This window comes from Octopus bimaculoides, chromosome 14, assembly GCF_046866305.1.
Source record: "Octopus bimaculoides isolate indiv1 chromosome 14, ASM4686630v1, whole genome shotgun sequence".
NCBI classification, from domain to species: Eukaryota; Metazoa; Mollusca; class Cephalopoda; order Octopoda; family Octopodidae; genus Octopus; species Octopus bimaculoides.
In genome coordinates, this window is record NC_142941.1 from 48,311,305 (window position 1) to 48,320,357 (window position 9,053).

General features: G+C 36.8%; 1 protein-coding gene across 3 annotated transcripts in view; it reads left to right on the forward strand.

The window, feature by feature from the left end:
• The window catches only part of LOC106878013 (hexokinase-4), a 64,103-nt gene that overhangs the window by 23,241 nt on the left and 31,809 nt on the right, over positions 1-9,053 (forward strand). The gene's annotated exons all lie outside the window — the stretch shown is intronic.

Here is a 9,053-nt window from a genome sequence, read left to right on the forward strand (position 1 = left end):
GACATATGCACATATATACACGCGCACTGTGGGCATTCGCTTTTAGTTGTCAGGATCACAAAAAATTTCGGCACCTTCCGAACGTACACACACACACACACACACACACACACACACACATAAACACTGGAGCTTCATAATTTTGCGTTTGTTTTTGAGGTATGTAGGTTTACCGTCGCAGAGCAAATAATATCTGGTTCCCCTAATCTTAAGGGATTAAATGATATCACACAGATTATGTCAAACGGCACTTATTTTCGTGTTCTTACGTTTGTCTGACATCGCTATCTTTGAATGTCTATTTCTAAAATACTCGGCTACGTTTAGACACCATTCGATCTTTCGATCTCCACATACACACACACATACATACCTATTTGTATGCGTGTGTGTGTGTGTGCATTCGCGCGCGCATTCGTATGTAGAGGTGAAATTGAAAGAATAAAAGAATAAGGTTTATTATGGCTAGCACCTGATGGATAGTGAGTTCACAGTCTGTTTTCTAAGCGATCTCTTGCGTTCTAAACGGGGCCTCGCTGTTCTGTGATTCTTATTTGAATCTTCTACTGCCAACTATGTGTTAACCCTCTTTTGAGGGCTATCTCTGGCCGCAGAAGCTTCCACAACTGGCTCAGATCTGAATAGTGCGTCGTAGTTCTATTCGGAGACATTTGTTTCTCACGCTTACACACATTCATAAAATGTATGAATTATGAATGTTTCTGGAAATGGCTATGCAATGAATACGTCTTATAAACACTCATGCATGAAATATAACAAACGTTTTAATTGTGATATATAATATATGTATGTATGTGTGTGATTTGTGTGTATATGTGGGTGTATACATCAAGTATATATATGTGTGTGTATGTATATTTATGTCTATACCTGCATGTGTGTCTGTTTATATATGTGTGCGTGTGTGTGTGATATTGCTGTGCAAGTGATGATATGGGAAGTAAGATGTTAATGTTGCTGTTAAGAGTGAGTGTTTTGTATTTCATGTGAAAGAAGGTTGTTACTGTAATCTGCTAAACTGGTTGGTCAAGTTTGGAAGGTGTGAGGTATTTATTTAGTGAAGGTCAAGGTGAAACTCACTTTGACGTGTGTGTTGTCTAGTTGAGAGACAGACAGATGGACTTCGCTATATTCCGGTCGATCTACAATGATTCAGAAATTTTAATGCAACACAATAAAATACATTTATTTAAAAATCCTTTTATTTAAATATGAGATACAAATGTTTATAGTTGCTCTTTTTTTCTTTTTCCATCTTTAATTAAATTGAGGCAATATATTTGATGTTTTTATCAGTTACATAATTGATACAAAAATATAGTGAGAGAAAACGATTCTGTTTTGAAAAGCAGAAAAATATGCTTCGTTTTCCTGATTTTATTCCTTAGTGAAAGATAATAATGTTTGTATCATTCCGTTGCTTTTGAACTGAGGTGATATTGAGTAGCTGGCGTGAAGGTCATTCTCTCGTTCATTAGGTTTTTTTTTTGTTTCTTTTTTTTCTTCTTTTAGCCATTGACGTCGTTATCTCTATAAAAGCCAATCTGATTTTTCCGTCTTGATTTTCTCTTCCAAATATTTGCAAAGGTTTATCGAAACCTGATTAACATCATAATAGAAACCTTGGTTGTCATTAAAGTTCTTTTTCTTTTCGACCTATGCACAATAGCTTAAATGTGTACGGAGAAAGGATTCAGTCGATTAGGCACTGCTCTTACCACACACTTTCATACTTTTAATAAATACACTTCCTTCTCGTTGGTGCGCCTTTTAGCACAATACTTGGCCCAGTCCTTAACAAAGGCAACCATGACTAGAAATCAGGGCTGGGTTTTCGTTATGTCATTTGAAAGCAGTTTTACGTAACACCTTTATCAGAAAATTTAAACATACATGGACGACTATCACTTCGAGCGAGGATCTTCAGCAAGGAGCTGTTCTGTGCTTATTGTTGGGTATTGTTTATGTCGACGGTATGTCTTTCTTTAAAAGGTTTCTATGATCAAGTGTCTTCATATCACAATATTTAAATATTGGTTTCTTAGTTAGACAGGAGGTCAGTAATTTTTGATAGGAAGGGGCTTCTCGATACTATTGCTCCGAGTACTTAAATGGTACTTTTTTTTATCGATCACAGAAAGAGGAAAGGCTAAGTTGATCTTGGCGGCATTTTCCCCGACGCTCTATCGATTCTGCCAGTCCGTCAGCTTAGTATTGAAAATAGAATTGATGGGACTGTTGTTTAACCCCTGAGAAGCCCGAACCAAACAAGCTTACGTTCATAAGCATTCCATCCGTAGTTCTCCCGTCTTATCCGATATGCAGGAAATCCAAGATCGCATTACCCAATGTGTTCTTTAAGACGGTAAGATGTGGGAGATTTGACTGCTTTTTTTTAGTGTTGGAACGATCCCGTAGAGAGTGCTAGAACCCATATTGTATAGTAGTGTTGTCGATTAAATATGGTAATGTTATATTTCTAGACACCCCTGACAGAAACTGAACTCCGAACCTAAATGACAACTAACCGTCCTTTGGGAGTGATTTCATTATATTACTTGTACTTTATCGACCCGAATGAATGAAAGTCAATATGAACCGCGTTTTTTTATTTATTTAAAATGGAGAGAAACCGTATTAACGTAGCAGGTTTTCTGCAAAGTCGCTGTCTTAGAATGAAAACCGAAACTAAAGAATTAAATAATACATTGAATCAACGAGATGAACTCTACTGAGTTGCTGGAATTGCTAGAGATAGCAACCGACTCTATTAAAATACACCTCCTCCTGTTATGAAATGGGAGGCATACATTGGATGATGTAGTCCTAGATACACAATGATCGATATAAAGTACTTACAGTAACTTCTCACTAGTATGTATAATTGTGACAGCGTGCAAGGATAATTACCAACCTATATTATTAAAGTGAATCTTAAATATCTTAAACCGACGCCGTGGTACTTTCGACAAATGTAAACAAATGCCTGTTAATTTTTCCACGGTCAAATAAAATGGTGTTGTGGCTTCTTGACCCAGGTTTCGAACCTTATTGGGTTCATCTTCAGAAGTCTTGTACCACCACTTTTGCCGACAAAGACAACAAATAACATACACCACCTATTTTGTACACACTTATTGTGGTGGCTTCAACGGATTGGCTTGGCCTGATTTGCATAAATCATGTTCTGACGATTGCTAATTCAACCAAATAGCCTCATCTTCACACTCATTTAAAATCACACACACACACACACACATACATGTGTGTGTGTGTGATTTGAAATGGATCTTCGTTGATTTCGTCGGTGCATAATCAGTCGTACAATCAACTGCCCTGATTGCTCCATTAAATTAGGGTGTATGTGGTTTTGTCATTTTCAGATACGTGAACCCTTCACGGATCTTCAGATAGAATCACCGTCACACAATGTATCGAACATGACTGGACGGTTTATGTACGGTTTCAATCTTCGACGAGATTCCATACAGTTTTCGTCTACCAAAAGGTGTGACCAAATTTTTGTTGTGAAGAAAATAACCTTATTTCTTCAGCTTCTGATATCACACTGACGGATCGAACTTAACACTTCGTCTCTCTCTCTCTCTCTCTCTCTCTCTCTCTCTCTCTCTCTCTCTCCACACCTTTTTTTTTTATTACAAATACACATAGGTAGTATATTTAGTTGAAACTGATTAACTGAAATTATCCCAGTAATTAGTAGACAAAAACTCCTTGACTCATTTGTATATGTGTATCTGCTTTGGCATGGTTTCTACGTTAGGAAGGGCAACTAGCCATAGAAACTATTACAAAACAGACACTGGCGCACGATGCAGTCCTTGGACCCATCGTAGCCTGGTGTACTCTCCAACTCATGCCAGCATGGAACATAGACGTTAAAACAGGTGTGTGTACACAGAGTGCCTCATAGCGATGGACACGTTTTATTTATAATGTCCAAGATCGTGGCCATGCTTGTTCCTGTCCTAAGTACTTGCATTTAGGATATGTCCACGATGATTTTCAACCCAATATTTACGTGCCGTTATTTATAGCTGTATGTGTGCTTCGAAATCCACTTTTCCTCAATAGAATATTGTTTTTTTTTTTTTTTGTTTTTTTTTTTTTTTTGCCTTTTGCATTCTCTCCTCCCAGCTGATGTTCTGGCGGTAAGTGATCATCGTTTTCCCAGGCTCCACTCGACTAGTTTTTCCTCCCGGTGACACGGGGTGCGATTCTAAGAACCTAGATTGCTCAAAGCCAAAATAGACACCACAAAATATTTCTCCATAAGTTTTCGCCAATCCATTGTCTTGGGATGGTGCCTTCTTTCGTTCTTCCTCTCTATCTCTAGCTATCAATCTACCGTTGTGCGAACCTTTTTTTTATCTAAAAGCTGTTATAGTCTTTGTTTTAAAAGTGATCTGGTATCTTATACTAGATCTAAAGCCTTTATTATGGGCCATTGTTGCTATCGTCTCCATATTTTCAAGAAACAATAATTATTGAAACCAGTTCCTGCAGACATTAACGCGTTTCTCGCTTCGAAATAAGAGGGGGCGGGGAAGGAAGGTAAATTCGGGGTGAAAAATCTGGAAATTTATTCTTGAAGGACATCGTTTGCTTGCTAAATTAATGTTTTTATTTTACACACAACCACAAACCTATTAACTTCAAAGATTTGACGGGGTCAATAATTTGTTTTAATCTTCGAATGCAGACGTATTTTATTGACTGAAAAAGATGTGTGTGTGGTGAGGAATGTGACCTTTCTGTCTTTCCCAAGTGTATCTAACGCCATGAGTGAAGTGTAAAAGTTACGACCGGGAGTCGAAGCAGAACTCTCAGTGAGTTGACCTCTTTGGCAATACTTAGAAATGTGCGCACTCAACACAACATACACAGGTGTGGTGTCTGTTTTGGTGAAGGCGACCAATAATTGGCTGCCAGCCTCTCCCCCCCCCCCTCTCTCTCATTAAACGTCAACTTCAAGAATTTCGATCATTTTATATTAGTTGGGTGATTTCAGAAGAATAATAGGGAATTTTCTTTAGGTTAGGGATGACTGACTTTCGGTATCGATCTATGTAAAGGGACGTAACTCTACGCCCCGAACGAAGCATTTTTAGTTTGTTTAGGGGAAACATTCAACAGAAAATGTAGATTTTTATGAAATGAAATAATAGAAAGAAATACTATTTTCTTTAAATACTTGAACAAAATCCAACACGATTCAACACCAGAACTTCTGCATTGTTAATCGACCTGCTACAAATAGCAGCTAAATCTCAAGTCACACTTTGCAGTCTTAAAAGGGGTGGAGTTGCACTCTTTTTCAAGAAGTGGGTGATAATAGGTTTTGTTAAAATCTTTGTGATTATGAAGTGCTTTCATATTTTAATATTAAAGAAGCTAAAGTTATTTCATTATCGAAGTAAATCGTTAGGAGCCATGCTGTTGTGCTACGACAAAATTGAATTAATACATTTTTTAAAAACCTAAAATAAGAGAAATTATTTCAATATCCTTGCAGTGAAGAGAACAAAAAATTAGTTTATTCCTGATTATAATTGTAAATTGATCTCATATCTGAGCAGTTATTTGATTGTTTAGCGCTGACGACCGATGACTTGTTAGAAATTTGTTTTCGGGATGATTAATGTTCTAATGTGATATTATTTAACCATAACGAAATAGCCAGGATTTCTGACTTATCTGGCCCCATGATAAGCTCCTAATAATCCAACGAGGATAAATAACAATTTCTTCTACCGTCTTATTTCATAGTATAAAGCGCAATAACAAAATATTCAATGAAATGCAGTGAAATGTTTAATAGAAAACGGATTTTAACTTTAAAATGAAAGGCTATTTGCGAGTTACAGGAACTTTAATCCAATATTTTAACTTATTGAAATCCACTGATCTTCTATGAATTGGCTCCTTCACTTTCAGCTTGGTTCCCTGAGAGAGCAAAAAGGTTCTTTAGTCGTTGTCACTCTGATTAGTGGACAAAGGCTTTTATGATTATGCTAAACGAACCAACCGAAAAGTTTTCTTAAGTAAAACTATTGGACATTATGTGGCACTAGATCAACAAGCACTTATTCGTGGGTCTTGGAGATCAATGGCTTTTCTGAAGAAGATCAATAGCTGATCGATCAAATTGGATAAGAGTATGATACCAATGCCCAGTGTAATTATGGTCTGTGTCTTGTTACTCCATGGATGCTTGACATTGTAATGTGCGAGCTTCGAGAATATGGTAGCCACTGAGCTGTAGAGAATCTTTTTAAGTGCGGTTCGTTTGGTTTGAGGAACGAAAGAGAATGAAGAACTTCGATTACCTCTCCAGGAGTTATACTTCTGTCTGTGGATCCAATTTTGAAAGTAGTTGCAAGGCGAAGACAATATAGAGTATTAATCGGAGACTGATAGTGTTGATCTTCTCTAAAGATATTGTAAACAGTCTTTAAGAGAAAATGTCCGAGTTGTTGAAGAGTCCAAAGTTAGATAAAAGTGGTTGTTATTCTGACGTGTTGAAATATAATGTTAAACGCTTAAAAAGGATTTTTTTTTCGATCGCAAAATGTCGGTATCCAATAAAATTTAGGGGGTCAATATTCAATGAAGAATGAAACGTTAAAAAAATGATAGACCTAATCCACGGATTATCGGCGAAGTTCAATGATAGTTGAGATTATCGATCAGTTTTTCAAGTGGAAATTTATTACTGTAACCCGCAAATCGTTTTTCATTTTAACATTATTTTTAACGTTTTGTTGCGCTTGAATTGTATATTTTCTGTTATTTTACGTCATGCTTTCCAATAAAATTGAAAGAGTTCTTATTTAAAAAAGTGTTTTAATCTCAAATTACAAGATTTGAGATCGATACCGACTTTCTACTTATTGTTTTAAATTCAGGCCATGAGAAAAAGAGAAACCAAAAACGAGTGGTTATCTTTAAAAGAAAATGTCATTTAACTTCACCAGAGTTATAGAAACGAAAGAAAATTTTATTTCCTTGTACTTGATAGTCAAATAATCATATTTTTTTTTTTATGATCTTTTCCAAACAACAAAACAGTCTTTGTGTATTTGTTTACGGCGAGAAATTTTCTTCATCACAAAATACTAACTACAATGAATGGTTTTCTTGCGGTTTCGAATATGCTTCAAGCATATTTAAGCTGACTGCTTAGTAATAAAACAGAATATTAATTCTTTGGCGAAAACGAGTTTATTAAAAGGTGCTTGCCGGTAGAATTAAACGATCAAGACCGTTACTGTGATTGAACCCAATTGTAAATACAACCGCGACTAAACTAATTTTGGGCGCTCTTTCCAAACATTGAAGAATTTGTGTTATTTTGCGTAAAACTACGAATGACCGTTGCTGATTGCTATGTCTTTCCAGCGAAAGACACGCTTGTACCTTATGTCAACAGGAACACGCCTAAAAGCAAACTCAACCATAAATGTTTGACGTTTTCAGCCATAAGCAAATACAGTACATTACCTTAGATATCCTCCCCCTATTTTTTTTCTTTCAAAATCTGTGTAACTTGAAATTTCACTCCTATTTCTAGAAAGTCGAATGACTACGTAGAGGTTCTCTCATTGGCTTCTATTCGATTTTAATCAAGGTTACTTTTGTTAGGATTAAAAGGACAAAAGTAACCTTGATTAAAATCGCATTTATGTTTAACAAATGTAGTCATTCGATGTAAATGACTGATACAAGTGTTCGGTTGAAGTGTTTTATAAAATCTGATGTATTTATGATCTTCGCATTTTGGATTCGACACCACTGCCCTCTGTAGCCAATCTCTGGAGTTTAAACAAAAGATTTATACAGGTAAATCGTCAGGAATTTGGCGAAAAAGAAGTTAATATTGTCTATATTTATATATGTGCACGTGTGTCTGTATGAACAGTCTCTCTCTCTATCTCTCTCTTTCTCTCAGATCTCAACCCAAATAATCGCTGTATCCCATTTATCCATCAATAGATTTTTATCAATTTTTGGAAATTATTGAAATATCCGAAATGACAAGTACCATCTTTCTTTTATGTTTGTTAGCCATTTTACGTAATTATTGGGGTCACTAAATGAATAAGCAAACAACGTCCTTGAAACGTTAGTCTATATCTTATAAAGCTTTCGATTATATTTTTAAAAGTCTGCGGTGAATTTGAGAACCACTGGAAAATATCGGTGGCACCACGTCAAAGGAAGAAAGAAAACAAAAGAAAATTCCTTCCTCTGTTGCCAAAACTGAATTCTGTTAACCCTAACGAACGGCACCGCTGCCAGACATTGGAATAGTTGTACTAATTATGGAAATATTATTTTAACCAACATTGGCTTTAGTCTTTGGAATACAAAACTACATGGCTCTGCTTTCAATAATATATTTTAACAAGGGCGGCGAGCTGGTACGCCGGGCGAAATGCTTAGCGGTATTTCGTCTGCCGGTATTTCGTTCTGAGTTCAAATTCCGCTGAGGTCGACTTTGCCTTTCATCCTTTCGGGGTCGATTAAATAAGTACCAGTTACGCACTGGGGTCGGTGTAATCGACATAATCCCTTTGTCTATCCTTGTTTCTCCCCTCTATGTTTAGCCCCCTGTGGGCAATAAAGAAATAAATGTATTAACAAAAAAAATAATAATAATTACCCACTAATTGGTTTCTTCTGTTGAGTTTCTATGCACCCAACAACATCAATCTCTGGGTATTCTCTAAAGGGAAGTGGGTCAGCTGAATCAAATGTTTTGCTGCGACTCAAAAAGTTCCATTTCCCTGAGATCCTTCAACTGCACCCTCATCGGTGAGGTACTTTGCGGGTTGGCTTAACCCGATGTGACCCAGGACCGTTGAAGGCACCCCCCCCCCCTCAGAATACAGATGCTCAACGTAACTGGGATGACATCAAATACAAATCTACCTTCAGGCAGATTGAGACATCCTTAGGCCAGTACCGACTCGCCTGGCTCCGTTTCACTTCGCGGCCAAATAGCGGTG